The following is a 20,804-nucleotide window of genomic DNA, read 5'->3' on the forward strand; positions in this document are numbered from 1 at the left end:
AGCTTTAGACATTTTCAGCTGAAATTTGAGCTCTCGTAGTGACCGACTGGCACACTTGTGAAGTGCTTCTGCTACGGGCTTCATAGCAAGAAAGACTGATGTAATGCTGTCAGCTGCCTTGCTTTATATCACTGATGACCTGATGTCAGTCATCAAGCGACAGCAGCCGATGAAGAAAAACATTGACTCTGGTATTTGGGCCGGCCGAGGGGTACCACAGCAGGGATAACCCACAGGTGATGACTGCAACAGTGAAACACGAAGAACATCATATTAAAAGTTGCAGTTAGGCAGGACATGTACTACTGAATGTTACTAAAAGGCATTAACAGATTAGTTAAGGAAAGGATAGAGTGGGCTTGTGAGAGGGAAAGTAGAGAGTATGTGGTTGATTGTCATTTGGATGGAGAGAAAGGTTCAGGGAGGGTGAGTACAGTGGCAAGTCCAGTGACATTTAAAATACACTTTGGTGGCTGTCTTAAATTGTTTAAGATGTATGAGGGTCCTGATTTCAAGTGGGGTGTTTATTCCAAGCAATAGAAGGATAGTAATGATATATGTTGCCCCAGGATTTGGTCTTGGGTTTATAGATATGTAGTAGGTCTTGGGTAGAGCTCCGAAGAGGTTTAATAGGAGAATAGTGGGAGATGGGGAGGATAGAGCCGGACAATAGGAAGGCTGGAATAGGATAGAGTGGATGATCTGGATCTGAGAGAGGAGAAGCAGGTGGGGTAGTTTGAGCCAGTTTAGGTGTTTTAGAGAGAGACAGTGATGGGATTTATAAGTTTGTTGGGCAGCAAATCTAGCTACCTTGTTGTAAGTAGACTCTAGTTTTGCCAGTTGAGAGGAGTTGAGATTTGTGAGAATTTTGGAGTTTTACATTAGACTGGGTAGGAGGTAAGCATGAGAGAGAGTATCTTGGCTTCAGTGGTGAGAAACGTCTTGTTTCTGTACAGGAGCCCTAATTTCTGGTAGGTTCTTCTGATACAATTATTCACATGTAGGAGAACACACCCACAAACTCAAAAAACATGTTTATTTCACCATGGTTTGATGTCTCTTACATTTTAACATCACTCTGGGACTATTTACATGTTTTTAAATATTTTTATATGTAATTTCTGAGTCTGACCATATGGGGTCTGGCATTTTGAAGTAATTCTGATTGTTTAGTCTGCCTCTAGAGATCCCACAATGCAGTGCTCATCTGTAAAAAGTTACATCATGCAGGCCTCTTTCTTCCTAAAGCTCTTGTCACTGCATTGATTTTACATGCATATACTGCTGTCTTTCAGTCAGTTAGTTTTAAGTAACATTTCAAGCACTCAATGACTACTTAAAACACAAACAGTGTAAATGCCACAGAACAGATGTTCAAAGTGCTTTTTACTGCTACTTCTTTTTAGAATAGCTAAATTGCAGGGTTTTTTTTTCTAAAGCTTGAATTGTACTAGTTTCACTCATCTCCCATCCCCCTTCACATCTAATGTCCCTAGTTGTCAAAGAGCTAAGGGGAATTTGAGCTGTTACCTGCTGTGACTGACAGCTCACAGTAGTCAACTTGACTCATGCACTGCTTCCTTGTTCTAGTTTTACTTTCTGTATGGGTAGGGGAAGGACCAGGGTGCTGTGGCATCATAGCAAGAGTGGGTGTTTAGGACAGTCGTGGTGATGTCAGTTTGGGGAGGGAATTGGCCAGAAAACTACCTGTATTCAGTGGTCTTGATGACATCATGAATTGGAGACTTTTTTAGGGCGGGATAAACGTTTTTTGAAAGTGAAACCACCACAGTAGAGTAAGGTACTGTTCTAGTGGAGACAGAAAGCCAATTTAAAATATTTTAAATGCTGTATTGTTGTTTATTCATAGGAGGGACAAAAAATAGGGAGAAAAAGGACAGGGAAGGTGAGCATTTAATAATAGAATTCCATTGTTGTCCTTTAAGCCTTCCATAAATGTTTCTTCTTGGTTACCCCATTCCTCTGCTTTATAAAGATTTTCACAGAATTTCCGAAATACCTAATACGTCTGTAGGGTCTCTGGTTATTTTCCTTATCATAGGCTCCCTTAGCTTATCAATACCCCTTTCTAATTTCTGTTCCCTAAGTCATTATGATAAAACTTTTTGCACTCTTGCATATTATCCAAATACACCCCTGTTTTTCCTGAGGTACTACACAATTGCTCCTCTTTCTGTTTTGCAAAATTACACTTCATCTGCAATACTTTAACATTTAATAATCCATCTATATAATTTCTACTGCCTCTTTTCCTTAGTTCATTCTCTCTCATTTCTAGCATATTTTAAATTTACTCTTAATTTTTATTCCACTCCTTCACTATCCCTTCTGAAGACGTTTGCAAATTCCATAGCAATGTTTTCACTACCCATTCTTTAAAATCCTCTTTTTTAATAGGGAAGTAGGAAATTACCAATGTCTCATTTTTATTACTCTGCATCTTTATTTTAGCATTTATTGGTGCATGGTGTGAAATAGTTATTGTATCTGTTTGAAAACTGTCAATTAAATGCCAATGCTTTAGTGAAACATAGTTTGTGTCCATTATAGCAAAGTTATTGTACCTTGAAGAACAATATATAAATTCTATCTGGGTTCTTGTTAGCAATTTTATAACTTCCCTGTCAAATATTCTCGTATAGTTCTTCAGAAATCTACTTTCTTCTATTACATTTTCCCTTCTAGGTCCCCTGATACATCTTTGTTATTGCATATCAGGTTCTAATCCCCAACCATGAATAATACAACATTTTGGAAGCTAATTACCTCTCCATAATTATCTTTGGATCCTTAATAGTAGTTTTAGGTGGACTACAAATACATGCCAATGTAATCCTCCTTCCCTGCCCATAACCCTTATTACCACAAATCTACCCTTGTTGTCTCTCTTGTCCTCCTCTAGCACTGCTGGAGCCCCTCCTGTAATCAGTATTGTTACCCCTTTTTTCCTTTGTCCTTGATACTCTGCTGAATAACCATTCTGGAATCCTTTCTTACAAAATTCACATGCTCATTTCTCTGTAAGTGAAATCAGACAAATTATCTTCTTATCTCAAGAACATGACATTTCCTCATAATGCTATGAATGAGTGCTCGGGTGTGAGTCAACATTCATGATTTTTCCAGAAAGTATTTAATCTAGTAGTCAAATGGTATGAGCATGGCAAGTGAACCTAATGAGAAAGCCAACAGTATGCAGTGCACCAATTACACTTTATAGCATCCTTGTCGCGGAGGAGGTGGTATTCAGGGATTAGCCACAATGCATTTAAGTTTTCCAACATTACGAACTATAAAATCCCTTATTACATGGAAAGGCACACTAGAACCATATTATCATTACAGCAATGTAGCAATACAGAGAAAACACACCACGGCCACTTGAGAGCAAAGAAGTTTTTGCTCACAAGTGGCTGTGGTGTGTTCTCTCTGTATTGCTAAATTGCTGTATTGGACTTTTTGCCTTTGGTTCAGAGAGACCCTTAGTTCTCCAACAACTGTGTATTTTTACATATTATTATTACACCTATAAAAGACTGCAAACAAAACACTGCCACAGGCATTCCTCCCCAAGCACCAACCCCATGACCCTTAACCCAGGCATACAAATGTATTTATTTATTTAAGATTTGTTTACTAGGAAAGTCTTACTTGGAACCAAGCCAATTTTCAGTAGAGGCCCAGGGAGAAACACTCCAGATGCATGTCTTTGTTATGTGGGAGGAAACCGCAGCACATGGAGGAAACTCACACACACAGGCAGGACATGTACACTCCGCACAGAAGGCACTCCAGCCAAGAACTGAACTGGAGAACCTGTTGCTGTGAGGCAACAATGCTACCACTGCACCACTGCGCTGTCATTCATTTCTCTCTTCTTCTGAAAAAGAACACATCAGGAGGGAGAAGTGAGAGGTGGAAAAGTGGCTGTCAATCTGCATGTCTGCAGGAGGTAATGATACTTTTGATACTCTTAAGAGCACTATCCTTCTCAGCTGGCAGGAGAGGTGCAGGAATTTCATACTCATGTTCTGGGGTTCTTGTATGTTTGAACAAAGGATTCAGCATTTCTCCAAGTGTCACTCCTGTGGTAGGATTTAAACCAAATTTTCCACTGGAATAGGTAAAGCCAAACCTGCAATAGGTAAAGCCAACCTTGACTGCTCCCTTCCCAGAAGGCTACTTCAGTGATTGGGCCTCTAATGCAGCCAAAGTCAAACCAATTGTTCACTGTCTATGCTAAAGAGCTTGTCCTCTCCAGGCATCTTGAACTATTCCAGTAGATTGGGACTAAATATTTTTGCCTAAATACATATAAAGGCAAGAAGCAGTTGATGATGGTAAATTGCTACCTATATTATTTTTGTGAGAGGCATATGTTGGTCATGTGGGAAAACGTAGGCCCAAGTTAATGAATGCACATTTAAACTGGATCAGATCTGGCCATCAAGTTGTAGATACTGAGAGAAGATGTATCAGTATGTGGTGAGAATGTCTAACGTAGGTCAAAAGCATGCCAAAATAATCAAACTGACAACTCTACACAAAAATTTCAAAAAATGTATATTATTTATTTTATTGTACTGAAATATATGTTACAAACAGTAATGAAAGCTTTTGGGTATATAACCCCTTTGTCAGAAGTTGAGCTCTTTTGCGGAAAAAAATGTGTAGAAATTATATACAAAAGTGCTTTAATCTGAACGTAAAGTGGCTTATAGTAAAGCTGTACATAATGTTGCAAATACATACTTAAATACAAAAGAGAGTATCTTGAGAAAATGTCTCTGATAGAAAAATCAGCATCCCTGATACAAAATCCCCCTCCCCACCAAACACGGGACATAATGTACTGCTTTTGGCGCAGTCAGTTTTCTTCCTGCATCGTTCAGCCATAAATAAATATTTAGCTTCTCAGCTTATTTCATCGTCACTCTGTCTGTGGCTTTCCTGCAGAAAATACACATAAAATGAAATTCATATTTTAAAAACAGTTACTTAATGACTCGTATGTAAAAGCAACCATTCATAAAGTTTCTGAGTACACACAAAGGTGAAAATAAATAATTTTTTAATCATACATGACAATTTTTTAAGCAAGTACTCACTTTTTTCCTGAGAAACTTTTGTGGCACTGGGTCTGCCTGCAGGATTCTAGATACTGCAAACCCTGGCATAAAATTAGAAAGCTAAGGATGAATCAGTGATTTTTCATTAAAGCCTTTGTAGATGGCTAAAGGTCTATGTTACTTAAACCCAGTGAGACTACGACACAGTAAGTTTACTCTCCATATTTTTATTTTTCATTGTTATTGAATGACAAGCAATGCTTGCCATGGCTTGCGACTTAACTTTTGAAAAGGATGCCCAGAAAATACCTTTAAAAAGACGTGTCCTGAAACTGAATATTTAGCTGCAGAAATATTATATGTTTACAGTTAATGCCATCAGTAAGCTACCAATGTAGAGGCAGAGACACAAGCTGTCATATATGTGAACATACTGAGAAAGGCTAATGTTTCTTTAACAGCAGTAAAGCTAATGGGTAAGTGAGACGTTTGATCCTGCAGGACAGGCGGGCTTCAGTAACACATCTTGATGCAAGTATTTCTGTCTGATGCCAGTTCAAGCATTCATCTTGGCAATGAATACTCTAATGAACACTACACATCAAACCTCTCAACCTCTTAGCACAAGAAATCTGGACAAAGTCTACAGTAAGGAGGGGAGAAAGGACCAAAAATCGTGACAGATTTTAAATATTACTTTTGTAAGCTTAGAAAGTTGGTAGAATAACAGGATTTGTGTTAGCCTATATTTTATAAAGGATATGAAGTCTGCAATTCAAATGTATGTCTTTATTTAGTGACTTCAATCCTCAGTGAATTGCCAGAAAACCACACATTTTATGAGGAATAGACCAAAAATATGAGGTAACAATCTGGACAGTTGAGAGGTATGCTAGCTACACATATATATAGCACAATGTAAGAATATAGGGCTCCAGCTTGACTGGTTTAGCGATAAAAGCTGTTTTTGTCACTGCATTTCATGTTTCTGGCCTAGTGAAGTAAGCATCTGACATTTTGCATTGCAATGGACCTTGTACAGCTTCGCATCCACAGGCAAAAGCAGACCAATAATAAGACTGAGCAATTTGATGAAAAAGTCTATTTTCTGCATTTTATAACATTCCCACATTATTGATTAAAACTTGTTTTCATAGTTTGTGAACCATTAACATACTTCAGCTGCATTTCTACAAGTGCTGTCTTGAGATGACTATACTCACCAGCATTTCTGAAACATAGGAACTTCTTGGAAACTGAAAACTTTGAACTCAACATTTAATCTGCATTTCTTTGCAAGTGGGCATACAGAATAAAATGAAAAAAAAAGTACACTGCATAATGTTTCCTCACATCAGATGTGAAGCAGCTATCAAGGCATTTAACATGCTTATCTTTGCAGAGAAGAAAAAAGAGAGAGACAGAAACAGAGGTATTTAACATATTTGTCTTTGTGGAGAAACAGAGAAGGGGAGAGACAATGAGAGAAAAACATTTCTTTTATGAGCCTAAAGAATAATCTGCCATATGCAATTAATGTATTTTTCAATAGAAATGAAGGTGTTAAAAATCAACAGATGCTTATGTCACTGATCTGGTACACAGATCAGAAGACAGTGAGACTAGCAATCTGGTTCACCAATTAGACAGAAAACTATGTGCATAATTGGAAATGATTAGCTAACAGGCAGGTTATTAAGGGACAACATCCAACAAAGACAGGTAGCTCAAGACGGGTAAAGGCCGAGCCCGAGCATAAGAAATCAGTGCAACAAACACATCATGGCTCAAGGACACCACAAGCAAGTTTATTCATTAAATATAAGCTTTCCCACAACAGTACCTCCTAAGCTATATTAAACAGTTTGAGTGTAAGAGCAGCAACTTTTAAATACATTCACTCTGTGCATCACATGACCAATGACAACAACGATTACATAACAGAACTAGAAATCCTAAAGAAACAGCGGTAAAAAAACTTTTAAAAATACAGTTTGAACAATAAAACAGTTACTGAATGGATCTAGATTTTAAAATAGGCTTTAGACTGCACATTCCATTTACTCCTGGAGGACAATAAGCTTGAAATCTGCAAACCCAATTATACCATTTTTTTCTCTGTCTGCAGAAATTCATCCCCATCCCTTATACTAACAGACATTAGTTTTAAAACACTAAACATGTGTACTGTCAACTTGTAATATATGCTTATATAAAGCATTTGTTTCAACATGTTTACATATACCAGACAAATGCTCACATATACGATCCTTCAGTTTACTATTGCTTTTACCAGTACAGAAAAAATCTCGCTAAAGGCACAAAATTCTTTGTTTCAAACATTGCCGATACATTAAAATTAAATATTTTCCCAGTATTCGGACATAGAAATGACTTTGCACTACTAATACATTCACAAAATGAACTAAAACATAGTCTAGTACTTTTATTACCAGTCATAACTTTTGTTTTTCTTTGTTCTTTATAGCATAACATTATGCCTCAAATTAAAGGAATTCTTGAATATAAATTTAGAAATAGAAGGGATTTTTTCCAGTAAATATTCATAAGATCTTAAAATATTCCAGTGTTTTCTATAACTATTAGAAACACGTTATTGCAAAAATCACAAAGATGAAATTGTGCGGTTCAGACTGCTACTAACAGCAAAAGCAGCTGTTGGTCAGAAAAAGGTGCTTATCCATGACTTTCATTAGCATTCAAGTTAGGTACTAATGTAGAATGTAACACATTGTTGGATTCCAATTTTAATGCAGTGAATTTAAAGTATTTACATCAGCATGTAAGCTTTTGTTATACTCAGGTCACAAACTTAATCTTTGAGTCAAGTCTAGTAGCGTTGCAAGTACAATACAGGCTTTGCTTTTTTTTTTTTTTGATACAGTCTAAGCTCCATTAAAGCAATACATCATGAAAAATATCTGTTCATGAAACACTTGGCATTGTAAAGAAAATTTACAAAATGATTAATATTCTGCAACAACAAGTAACAAAGGAGTCAGAATAGTCACTCTGTACAAGTGTAGCACAAGGTCAGAAACTTCACTCATTCACAGAGGATAGTTGCAGCACAAATGTGGTCATACTATAAAGGCCAGTACAGTACAAAAAAGACATTATGTTCTTACCATAACATTTAATCTGTGCTGTAGATCTTCATTCATTCCTTAATGATGGGTTTCCCGACTTGGCCAATACACACACTCACGCCGGCCAAAATACCCTTGAGCTAAGTCCTACCCATAGTGCCCCTCTCCTTATTTCTTCAGATTGAGTTTGCCCACCAGGAATAGAGGCACTATCTAAGTAGTTGCCCTATCAGGCAGTCAGGACCAAAAACAATCACCCAGGAGTTCTTGGGAAGGGGGTAGGAGGTCGGGATGTAAGGAATGAATGAAGATCTACAACACAGATGGAACGTTATGGTAAGAACATAACTTCTTTATTTGATGTTGTAAATCTTCATTCATTACGTACTGATGGGACAGAGTCTCCAGCTACTTTATGTCCTGGGAGGCCCTATGGAAGGATATTCCTGAGCATCATTGAGTCAAAGGATGCTCTTCCCCGGAGGCCATATCCAATTTCTAATGTGTGATAAAGGTATGGAGGGTTGCCCAAGTGGCTGCTACACAGATGTCATCCATAGAGGCTCTGGAATGAAATGCCACCAAACTGGACACTGACCTGGTGGAGTGAGCCTTGACTCTAGTAGGTAAAGTTAATTTGTTCTGTTGATAGACAAAGTTAATGCAATCTCTATTTTTACAAGGTGACGTTGGAAACAGCTTTGCCCAATTTGGGGCCTGAAAAGGCTATGACCAGCTGGTCCGACTTTCTGAAAGATTTTGTTCTATCTAAGTAAAAATGTAGTTGCCTATGTACATTCAACAGGTGTAAACGCTATTCACCTTTGTTAGAAAATGTTGGGAAAAAGACTGGTAAATCAATGGACTGGTTGTGATTTGAATTTGAGATAACTTTGGGCAAAAAGGAAGGGTTAGTTTGAAGTGATACTCTCTCATTATGGAAAATTAAATAAGGGCGATTAACGCACAAAGCTTGTAACTTTGATATCCTCCTGGCTGAGGTGATGGCTACCAGTAATAAGGTTTTCTAAGATGAAAACTTTATGTCACACGTGGCAGAAGATTCAAAGGGTGAACAAGTTAGAGTTTGTAAGATCAAAGTCAAATTCCAAGGTTCAGTAGGATTTTTAATAGGTGGTCTCAGGTGCAGAACTCCTTTCATGAAGGTTTTGCAAAGACGGTGGGACATTAATGTTGTTGTTGTGTCTTTCGGCTTTTCCCGGTTAGGGGTCGCCACAGCAGAACTCCATTCCGCTAATGATTGGTAGTTGATTTTTACGTGCCAAGTTACCAGCCCTGACGCACAACCTTCAACGAAGGTACACCCATTCACGCATGTCTCCACACAGAAGACGCTCTAGCTGAGAACTGAACTGGACAGAGTCTTACTGTGTGTTAAAGCTATCATGAAAATTGCTGATAGCCGCTATGTGAACTGTAATAGTAAAAGCTGAGGCTCCTGAATGGAGTAGAGTCAGCAGGTATTTTAAGACCTTATGGGCCGGGATTGAAAATGGGTATAGTCCTTATTCTTTAGCCCAGATTACAAACCTGACTCATTTGCTGCAATAAAGTTTCATGGTGGAGGGTTTTTGAGAAGCCAGAAGAATCTTTCACACTGGGGAAGACAGGTGAATCTGCCTGGCAATCAGCAGATGTGGAGATACCAAGCAGTCACCTTGAGGCTGTGAAGGTTGGGGTGGACCAGCCCCTGCGGGTGAGATAGGAGTCCCGGGGTTGGATCCAAGGTCCACGGACAGTGAACCAAGTGAGGCCATAGAAAGGGGAACCAAACTTGACTGGGCCAATAGGTGTGCAATGAGGATTACCTTGCTTCTCAGCCTCTGCACTTTCTTCAAGAACTGTGGAATGAGGGGAATAGAGGGGAAGGCATACAGTAGAGCCAGGGGCCAATCATGTAACAGAGCATCTCTCGGTGACTTCCCCTGGGGGGGCGCAGGGCGAAGAATCTGCTGCATTTGTGGTTCAAGGAGGAAGCAAAGAGGTTGCAGCAAGGCTGGCCCCAACGACGAAAAATTTGTGTCGCTACCAGGGGGTTGAGAGATCACTCGTGAGGCATCAAAATGTTTCTGCTCAGTTTGTGTGCAATCAGATTGGAGTTCCCGGGAATGTCTGTTGCTAAGAGAAAGCAGTTGGAAGCTATTGCCCATTCCCACACTCTCACGGCTTCCTGGCATAATGGGTAGGATCTGGTTCTTCCTTGCTTGTTGATGTACCAGACTACTGACATATTGTCTGATTGAATAACAATTGTCCCGGATGGAAGGGTTGTTTGGAATGCTTGCAATGTTAGGAGCACAGCTCTCAGTTCTAGGACATTGATATGCAGCTTGGCCTCTAAGGGGTACCAAGTGCCTTGGACAGTCTTTCCCCTGAACATGCCCCCCCACCACATCAGGGAAGCATCCATGGTCACTGTGGCTTTGGGTTGAAGGGGGAAAAAAGGACAACACCATAACTCCTCCTCTGGCTTCATCCACCAATTCAGATCTTGTTTGCATCGGTTTATGCGGATTGGGTAAGACATCAGTTATGTTAAAAGAGATCATTGAGATGCTAGGAGCCATTGGAGCAGCCTCATATGGAATCTTGCTAGTGGAACCAGTGTGAATGTAGCTGCCATCAAGCCCAGGAGTTGTAGAACCAGTCGAGCTGGCACAAGATTTTGAGAGAATATTATTTGAAGTTGAGATCTAAATCTTAGTAGCCTGTGATGAGGTAAGACAATTCAGCAGGATATTGTGTTGAACATTGCCCCAATAAACTCTAAGCTTTGATACAGCACCAGCTTTGACTTTTCTGTGTTTATTGAGATCCCTAGCTTTCCTGTCAGATTTTGAGTGTACGATATGACTTGAAGCAGTAGATTCCTGGTTGGAGCGGTAAGGAGCCAATTGTCTAGATATGGACACATGCAGAATCCTTGTAGTCTCAGTTGAGCTACTACTACTGCCATGCATTTGATGAACACCCTAGGGGCTGTGGAGAGACCAAAAGGCAGCACTCGAAATTGGTAATGACTGGCTCCCAGCCGGAAGCAGACGTACCTTCTGGATCATTTGTCTATTTTTATGTGGTAATACGCATCCTGAAGATCTACAGAGCATACTCAGTCATCCTTCTCCATAAATGGAAGAATGGACTGAACCGTGACCATTCGGAATTTTGCTTGTCCGATGAACTTGCTCAGTATACTGAGATCCAAAATTGGTCTCAAGTCCCCTGTCTTTTTTCGCACTAAAAAGAACCTTGAGTAAAATCTGCATCCTATTTGGTCTAGTGGGACGGGTTGTATGACTCTTTTTCTTTGCAGTTTTAGAACTTCTAGTGTTGCTGTATTCTTCTGACTGGGTGGAACATCAGGGATTCGCCTTAGAGGTCTGGGGTAAAGATCGAAGGGGATATGGTAACCTCTGGTCATTATCCTCTGCACACATGAGTCTAATGTTATCGATTGCCAAGCTAAGTGGTGCAGAGAGAAATGTCCTCCAGCTGCTTCCAGAGGTAAGCAATTGGCCGCTCTTCAGAAGCCCTGATAGGGTTGACCAGAGAAGGAATCTCTGAAGCCCTGGTTTCATGGGCCCCCTCTGCCATGGTAAGGGCGTCTTCCTGATGAGTTCCCCCCTCTGCCCAGGGGAGACTGCATGCCACGTGTGTTGCAGAAAGGCCCTTGGAATTTTTTGAATCACATCTTTCCACTCCCGGAGTAGGATCGTTGAGGGGTGGAAAAGCATATGCCCATGGCCGATAGGGTATTTCCATCCTTCTCACACCTGGCTAATGTGTCCTTATCTTTTGGGCCAAACAAGGAAGACTCATCAACAGCAGCATTGATGAAGGAAGACTTGAAGGGGTCCGCAAAGTCACATAAGTGCATCCAGGTGTGACGTCTCATGACATTGCCTGAAGTGGCTGCTCTGGATGCTCCCGCAGTTGTATGAGCAATCAGCCATATGGAGGAGTTAGAAATTGACTCCAGGGTGGCAAGCTGAGAGGTGACTTTATCGCGCACCTCTTCAGGTAATACCCCTGCCAAAGTACCTGAAAGTTCTGTAATCAGGTCCCTTTGGTGATGTGTAAAATGTGCCATGTAATTCAGTGACCATAAGGTGAAGGTCGCTGAAGCGCAAGTCAGCTTCCCTAGTTTGTCTATCGCCCGGGACTCCCTGTTCAGAGGATGGGCAGTTGAACTTTCTTCTGCAAGTTCTTTCTTAGGAGCTGCCACCATAACCATGGAATCTACTGCCAAACCTCTGGACCAGTGAGGGTGGTCTTCTGGTGAAAAGAGAAATTTAACAGGCCTCCGGGGAATTGGCTCAACATTGTCAGTGGTCTTCCAGGCATGCTGCACGATGAGCATAATCAGCTATCTGCAGGTGAGGTCACCCAGGAAGGAGAGGGTCAAGCAGAGAAGGCTTGCAAGAGTACGGATTCCTCAGTATAATGGTTGATGGGCTTCCAGTCGCCCCTCTATTTCAGGATCTCCACTATATCTCCGAATGAGACATCTTCAGGGGGTGACCATGGGGACCCTTCTCTCTCATCGAAATCTGTATCTTTGGTGACAGATTCCTAACTGACATGCTTCCTCCTGCATGTTCTCTTTTGGGGTGGCTCCTCAGTGCAGTCTTCTGAGGACTCCGAAGAGCGGATGCCCTGGAGCAGGGTTTCTTGCTGCACCCATGCTCGCAGTCCATGACTAGTGGGCTGGGTCAGCTGCATGCCAGAGGAAAGGGAAAGGTCGGGTTCCAACACTGGAGGTGTCAACTGCATGCTTGCTGAAGCAAGAACTCTCTCCATCACCTAGAAGGCAGGCCCACCCGAAGAGGGATGGGAGTCCAGAACCGAGAGGGACAACCTCAGGACCTGGGTGACACCCCACTCCAATGAGCCCGCTTCCAGGATACGAGCCCCGAGAGGACTAGCAGCTGCAGAAACAACTGGAACCATATACGGCACCATAGAGAAAATTGTCACTGAACTAGGGGTCATGGTGCCGACAGACCAGTCACGGTCCTGAGGGTGGATCGGCTCCAGAGGAGAGAAGTCCAGAGGGCAGGCTCCAGAACTGTGGAAGGTAACATCACAGGAACCAAAGACATAGGCACCAGGATAGACATTGGTACCCGAGGGCTCCAAAGCCTGAGAAGAGGTTGAAGGAGGATATGTCAGAGACTGCGCAGAAAAACCTTCTGCTCCAGGTGGGAGGGAAGTATTGGTAGGGGTTGGAATTCTTCTGGCTACTAAGAGCTGATTGACAAGCCTCACTACATCGATTTCAGAAACACTCCTGGTGGAACGTGTAGATACTCCGGAAGGAGAGTCAAGTCTCTCGTGAACAGGACTATATTGCTGTCCAAAAAAGGGGTAGATTGCAGGTGAATATTTGGTCCTGGGCAAAATTTCAGTTGTCAGCACCAAGGAGGATGGAGCCATGAGAGAAATCATTGTAGGTGCCGAAATTGTGTCTGGTACTGAAGTAACTATCGGTATGAAGCAGGTATCAATGTTGTCAGTTCTGGGGTAGGTGTTATTGCCTTCGGCACTGTAGAAAGAGTTATAGACTCTGGTGCTGTAACAGTCGAGCAGACACTTTTGGTAATTTTGGTGTCAGTTCAGAATCTGTCTGAGAAGATTTCAGTTCCTTGGAACTTGGAGACGTCGGAACTAAATATCTTCTTTTTTTCTTCTCTTTTCTGGCAGGTGTTGAGACCTCCGCCTCAGAAAGGGCCTCCGAAAAGGGAGTTTTTAGTAATCCCTTCAGGATTAATTTATTTTTCTGCTCTGCCAAAGTGCGAGAGCTAAAATTTTTACAAATGTCGCATGGCGGTTGTATCCGGAGGTGAAGAACTCCGAGACAGTAGACACACAAAAGAAGCCCATCAGAGTTGGGCATCTTTTGCTCACATTTGTCACACTGCTTGAACCTGGTCATTCTTTTCTTGTCAGACATTGTGTCACGATTCTGAATAAACAGACAGAAATTGTATAACAATGCAGTCACAATTTTTACTAAACAACAAGTTATTCTAAAGATAAACACACATACAAAACGAAAGAATTTACCCTTTTTTTTTAAAGAAAGGCAGAAGGGGGAAATACCAACAATGGTGAAAGCAATTACCACAAGGGTAAGGGAGGGTCCTGTACCAATAATGGTACTAAGAATACCAAAAGGTAGGAAAAAGGGAAGAAAAACTCACGCACGAAGTATAGCAGTAAAGAGGACTATTAACTGCTAAGAGGGAAGGACTAGAAATGTATTCAGTAAGATATATATCTGAAAAGATTTACTATTTAGCTGAAAGCTGGCTTGGCACATCTTGAGAAGTATGCGGCAAACGAGATCTGAAGAAAGAAGGAGAGGGGCACTAAGGGTAGGACTTAGCTCGAGAGTTTTTTGGCTGGCGCGAGCTTGTGTATTGGCCAAGCCAGTTCACAGAATGGAACCAAAATCCATCAGTAAGCAATGAATGAAGACTTACAAGCATCAGATTAACTGTTTCCTACATTTAATTTTGTAAATAAAGGGTCAGTGTGCATAAATACATAATTCTGAAGGAAAAGAAGTTAATGTCTCAGGCAGATGCAATAAAAATATATGTGATCAAAACCTCACTGCTAGTACAGAAACATGAATGACAGAAACTTGAAAATATATTACATGGTTCAGATAACATGCTGCAGAACTTTCTGTGGTCTTGCAAGGCCAGCACCAGCAGCCAGCAAAGCACCAGCAGTCACACTCAAGTCGAGCAGAGTCCACTAGATTTATCGGGTCTATATTGAATCAGCGAACACTTAAAAAAGTAAATGGTGATTCATCAACCCTAGTTCACCGAACACTCACAATCCCAAACACTCGGAACAGCGATTTTTTTCCCAGGGAAAAATAAACAAATAAAAAAACTTAAAACAATAAAGCCCCCCACACCCCCTTACTTAAATATACCAACTCCGAGATTGCACCACAGTGGAGGAAATGGCAACTTTGAAATGCTTTTCATTTTTTTGTTTGGGATTGTCAGCATTCACTGATGAATCAGCTGATTCAATATAGACCCGATTTATCATTTATAAATTATGGCATAGCAAGCTCAGTAGCTCACTCACTGCCCAGATTTTCTTAAAATGTCTAGAATGATTCATATTTTTGGTCCATGGCATGGACCTTTTCTCATAAAATTGTAGTTTTCTAGCAAATTGCAATGGGGATTAGCAAATCACTGCCAGATTTTTGAGGATGAGGACTGAGAAGTGGTTTTGCTTTTCAGTGTTCGATAAAAGAGCATTTGCTCTTTTTACCTTTCGACTACGCAATACAGACCCTAAATTAATGCCCCCAAGAAAGTACAGTTGTGTACACTTACCATAAATGTAAATGTTCGAGTGTATTCACTGTTGCAGTCATTACATTTGAGTAATCTGCTGGCAGGTTTCCCTCAGTTGGCCTGATTAACAAAGTCTTGGGTCCCTTCCATGACATCAGGTTGTCAGGGGTATAAAACATGCATCCAATGCCATTACATCAGTTTTTCTTGCCCTAGATGTCAGGTGCCCCCCTAATGGGGAGCCAATAAAATACAAAAAATATACCTCCAACCAAAAGCAAATACACCAAAAAGGCTTTTAAGCATAGTAAAAGAAAGTAGAGGTATAGCTAGATTAAAGTAGGGGGCTGGAGGGAGTGTAACCAGGACTGCAACAATGAATACACTCGAACAGCTACATTTATGGTAAGTGTACACAACTGTACTATGTTCTTCGTGTTTCACTGTTGCAGTCATTACATTTGGGTAGATTCCCAAAGCTATGGTTGGGAGGAGGAGTTTATACAGCATTAGGGCCAGCTATAAGGCCCTGCAAGACAGCAGTGGCAAAACCAGTTCTGGATTTAGAGAAAACTGGGAAATGGTAATGCTTGGTGAAAGTATGTATGTACAGAACTCCAGGTAGCAGCTTCTAGAATATCCCTGGTAGGAACACCTCTGAGAAAGGCTGCAGAAGTAGATGCAGCCCTGGTGGAGTGAGATCTGATCCCCTGTGGGGATAAATTTTCCATGGTACTTATAGCAGAAATGAATGCAATGGCTTATCCATTTAGGAATGGTTTGTTTTGAAATAGCCTTCCCCTCTGCCCCTGCAGCAAATGCTACCAGCAATTGGTCAGATTTTCTTCAAGATTTAGTCCTGTCCAAGTAGAATCTAAGTTGTCTGTGCACATCCAAGGAATGCAGAATCAGTTCCCCTTTGTTCTGTGGATTGGGAAAGAAGGTTGGCAAATTAATGGACTGATTAAGAGCCACACTGGAAACCACCTTGGGCATGAAGGATTGATTGGTCCTCAGAGAAACCCTGTCCGCATGAAAGATAATGAAAGGCTCCACTGCCATAAGGGCCTGTAATTCAGATATCCTTCTAGCTGAAGTGATTGCTAAAAGGAAGGCTGTTTTCCAAGAAAGACATTTTAAGTCTGCAGTAGCAGCTGGCTCGAAAGGAGGTAGAGTGAGCTTCTCCAAATCAAACTTAAGGTCCCAGGCAGGAGTAGGAGCTTTCCTGGGTGGTCTCAAGTTCTTTACCCCTCTGAGATACTGCTTGAGCAGGGGATGGGAGAAGAGGGGTGGTTCTGTGTTATAGTGAGCTGAAATAGCTGAAGCATGGATTTTAATAGAGGAAAAAAGACAGGCCCTTGTGAAGCATCTCAGTTAAGTATTGCAAAATCTGAGGTAAATTGGGCGCTGCTGTGCTTATCCCTAAAGATTGGTTCCAGGCACAGAATCTTTTCTATTTGTCAGCATAAGATTTTCTAGTACTAGGCCTTCTTGCCTCCAAGATGACATCCATCACAGGTTTGCTGAGGGATGAGAAAGGTGAATTTAAGTGATTACCCAGGCTGCAAGGTTCAATGTTGGAAGCTGAGGATGTAGAATTTGGTTCTCCTGCTGAGACAGCAAGGAAGGGGTCTGAGGCAGGTGCCATGGAGATATTTGTGACACACTGCGCAGGAGTGGGTACCAGTGTTGGCGTGGCCAGTCTGGAGCAATCAAAATCATTCTTGGTTTGTCCTGTTTGACTTTTAGCAGAACTTTGGAGAGCAGAGACAGAGGGGGAAAGGTGTAGACTGATAGGCTTTTCCAGCTGAAGGACAGAGCATCCACTTTCCAGGCTTCTTTGTGGGGAGTCCTTGTGCAAAACTTGTCCAATTGGTAGTTCTGAGGGGAGGCAAATAGATCTATGTCTGGACTCCCCCATTTGTTTGTCAACATGTTGAAAATCCGTGGTTCCAGTTTCCACTCGTGTGGGTCCATGTGATTTCTGCTTACTCCGTCTACCAGTGTATTCAGTTTTTCTGGCAGGAATTGAGCTTGTAGGTGCACTTGGTAGCTCAAGGTTGTGTTCCAAAATGCCATGGCTAGTCTGCATAGGGGCCAAGAATGTGTGCCCCCCCCTGCTTGTTTATGTACCACATAACCGTGGTGTTGTCGGTCTTTACCATTAGTTGTCCTAGAAGAATGTAGTCCTTGAAGGCTGTCAGAGCATTCTGTACAGCTAACATTTCTTTTTGGTTGATATGCACGTGCATTTGATTTGGGTTCCATTTGCCCTGAATGCACTCCCCCCCCCCCATGCATAGTCTGATGCATCTGTATTTAGGGTTTGGACGGTAGGGGGTAGTGTGAATGGCAATCCCTTGTTTTGGTGGCAGGCCTCTGCCCACCATAGGAATTTCAGGCATAGGCAAGGTATGACAGGAATCATTGTTTCCAGGCTGTGACAATGTTGACTCCATAGACTTTTTAAGTACCACTATAGTTTCCTCATATGCAGTCTTGCATATGGAATTAGAAGAATGCAGGAGGCCATGAACCCCAAAGCTTGCAGTATTTGTCTTGTAGATAGCAGGGTTTTGTGGCTATTTGTTTGAAGTAAGTTACCAAATTAATTTGCTTCTCTGGCATGAGGAAAGCCATCTGGGCAGTTGTATTCAAGCTTGCACCCAGGAATGCAATCTGTTGAGAGGGTACCAGTTGTGATTTCTTTTTGTTTATGGTGTCCCCCAGACAAGTAAGAACCCTTTTTACAAACGCCAGATGATTTAGAAGTATGCCTTGGTTTTCTGCCTGAATTAGACAATCGTCCAGGTATGGATATATTTGAATATTTCTTTGCCTGCAAAATGCAATAACTGGAGCCAGGCACTTTATGAATACCCTGGGAACAGCAGACAAGCCAAAGGGCAGTGCAGAGAACTGATAATGCAAGTAGCCTGCTTTGAAGCGTAGGTTTCTTCTGCAAGATTCCCTGATTGGGATGTGCAGGTGTTAGAAAAATATGTATTAGTAATATGCATGCTTAGTGCATTTGAGGTTTAAAATGGTTAATACATTTATTCTGTTCACACTGCATGAATCTGCACAGCTATTAGAAACTTAACAAGAAGCATTCTATTTTCTGCTAATGTCAGCAAATAACAAGAAGTAATTCATTTCTACTAGTGTCATGAGACTTAACAAAGAGCTATTGATTTTCTGATTATGCTATGAGAAAGTACACAGCTGCTAGAAGCTTTGATAAAGAACACAATGGATGCTTGAAAGTATAAACTGTATTCAGCATTACTTGTACCTAAGCTAGAAATGTACCTTGAATCTAGGCAAAATGTTAACACATATATTAGAACTGCACAATTGAAGAATTGAAAGTTTGTGGTGGGCTAAAATAAGCCCCAAGGCCAGGTTGTTTTTCTCAAATGTTTTGTAAATCAGCAGTTAGTCTCAACTAGTTAGCAATTAGTCTAGTAACATTTTCTGTAGAACAATACAGAAAGCTGTGTCTAACTACGTCAGCAATAGAAGTAACATTTCTGTGTGACATGGAAAGAACTGTATAAAAATGCCATACTAATTATTAATGTTCAGACAAACCATTCTGCCAGCATGCTTTGTCTCCTTGCTGCAAGTTAATAAAGGGTGCCTTGCTTGAACCTTATGTGAATTGGTCTTTGAAGTTTTTTCCTTTGACAGATTGGTCCTTCGGACCGGAAACCAATCTTCACCTCGAATCAGACGGTCCAGGTGGTTGAAATCGTATGGGGAAGAAAGCAAATCGGTTCTTCTTATTTGAAAATCCCTCCGACTGAATTGTCGTTCAAAAGAGGCCAGCCACTTTCTGATCTGCGACTGAAGGACAGGTCTCCGTGAATCAGGTGATCAATCACGTAGGCTCAGGTAAGGTGAATCTACTTTTTCCTGTTTTCTGTTTTAGATCAGGGACTAGATTTGTATTGTTTTTGTCAGGACTGTATTTTTCTTACAAGTCAGGGACAGAAAAGATTACTGTCTTGTCATAGATCAGGAGAAACAGAATAAGTAGGCAGTCATTCTGAAGAGACTATAACAAAATCCGTGGTACCACGTTAAAAATAAGAGAAGTTACATAACGATCAAAAGGGTAGAACAAAATGGGTAAAAACTGCACAAAAAGACCCCAAAATCCGCCGTTAACAGAAGACGCAAAATACATGCAGTCGCAGCGCGCCGACAATATTAAATATTATTCAAAATGGGTTAATAAGTATGAATTCGACGGGAAATTAGAAAAATCCTCACTTATCAAACTTGTCAAACAGCTCAAAACCGATTCCAAAGGTCAAAAAAAGCAATGTAAATTAGGAATTCCTCAGGCACACAGGTGGATTGAGGAAGTAAACTGCAGGGAAAGTACAGTTTTGTACCTACCATAAATGTAGATGTTCGAGTGCTAATACAGCTGCAGTAATTACAGATGGATTCTCTGCCGTCAGGCGGGTCCTCGGTCGGCCGAATTCCAAAGTCTAGGTCCGGCGTCGGTTGTTGTCGCTTTCTTTCCTGATGTCAGTGCGACAGGGGTATATAAGACACAGCCGACGCCATTTTCTTCAGTCTTTCTTGCCCCAGATGTCAGGTGCCCCCAGAAGGAAGGCAATACATAAATTATATATATATAATTATGCAATGCAATATAATCAAAAATCAGTAGTTGCAAGCAAATACACCATAGAAGGATAACCCAATCAGGTTGTATGAGGAGGTGTTAGCCACTAGGCCTTTACCAAGAGGGGAAGGAGGGAGGAAACCTGTACTGCAGCTGTATTAGCACTCGAACATCTACATTTATGGTAGGTACAAAACTGTACTATGTTCATCGTGCATACAGCTGCAGTAATTACAGATGGGTAGAATCCCAAAGCTACGCACAGGGTGGTAGGCACTAGGTGGAACTGGGAGGAGCCAGAATGCCCTGCAACACAGCAGTGGCAAAGCCTGCTCTAGTTTTGGAGTATAAAGGCAGGTGGTAGTGTTTTGTGAAGGTATGCAAAGAACTCCAAGTGGCTGCCTCCAAAATATCTTTAGTAGGGACTCCTCTGAGGAAGGCTGTAGAGGTAGCTGTGGCCCTTGTGGAGTGAGATCTGATGCCTGTAGGAACAGATTTGCCATGAAAGGAGTAACAAAACCGTATGCAGTGGCCTATCAATTTTGAAATTGTCTGTTTGGAAATTGGCTTCCCTTGAGCTCCTACAGCATAGGACACAAAGAGTTGTTCT

General features: G+C 41.3%; 1 protein-coding gene across 3 annotated transcripts in view; it reads right to left on the reverse strand.

Moving 5' to 3' along the window:
• Nucleotides 1–4,571: 4,571 nt before the first annotated feature.
• LOC122802711 (cohesin subunit SA-2-like) overlaps nucleotides 4,572–20,804 on the reverse strand; it is a 1,740,876-nt gene continuing 1,724,643 nt past the window's right edge. For all 3 annotated transcript variants that reach the window (XM_044072465.1, XM_044072464.1, XM_044072463.1), the window contains one exon: nucleotides 4,572–4,971. The gene's annotated coding sequence lies outside the window, so the exon portion shown is untranslated. The remainder of the gene's footprint in view (nucleotides 4,972–20,804) is intronic.

Source organism: Protopterus annectens, chromosome 5.part0, assembly GCF_019279795.1.
Source record: "Protopterus annectens isolate FY-2018-M chromosome 5.part0, PAN1.0, whole genome shotgun sequence".
NCBI classification, from domain to species: Eukaryota; Metazoa; Chordata; order Ceratodontiformes; family Protopteridae; genus Protopterus; species Protopterus annectens.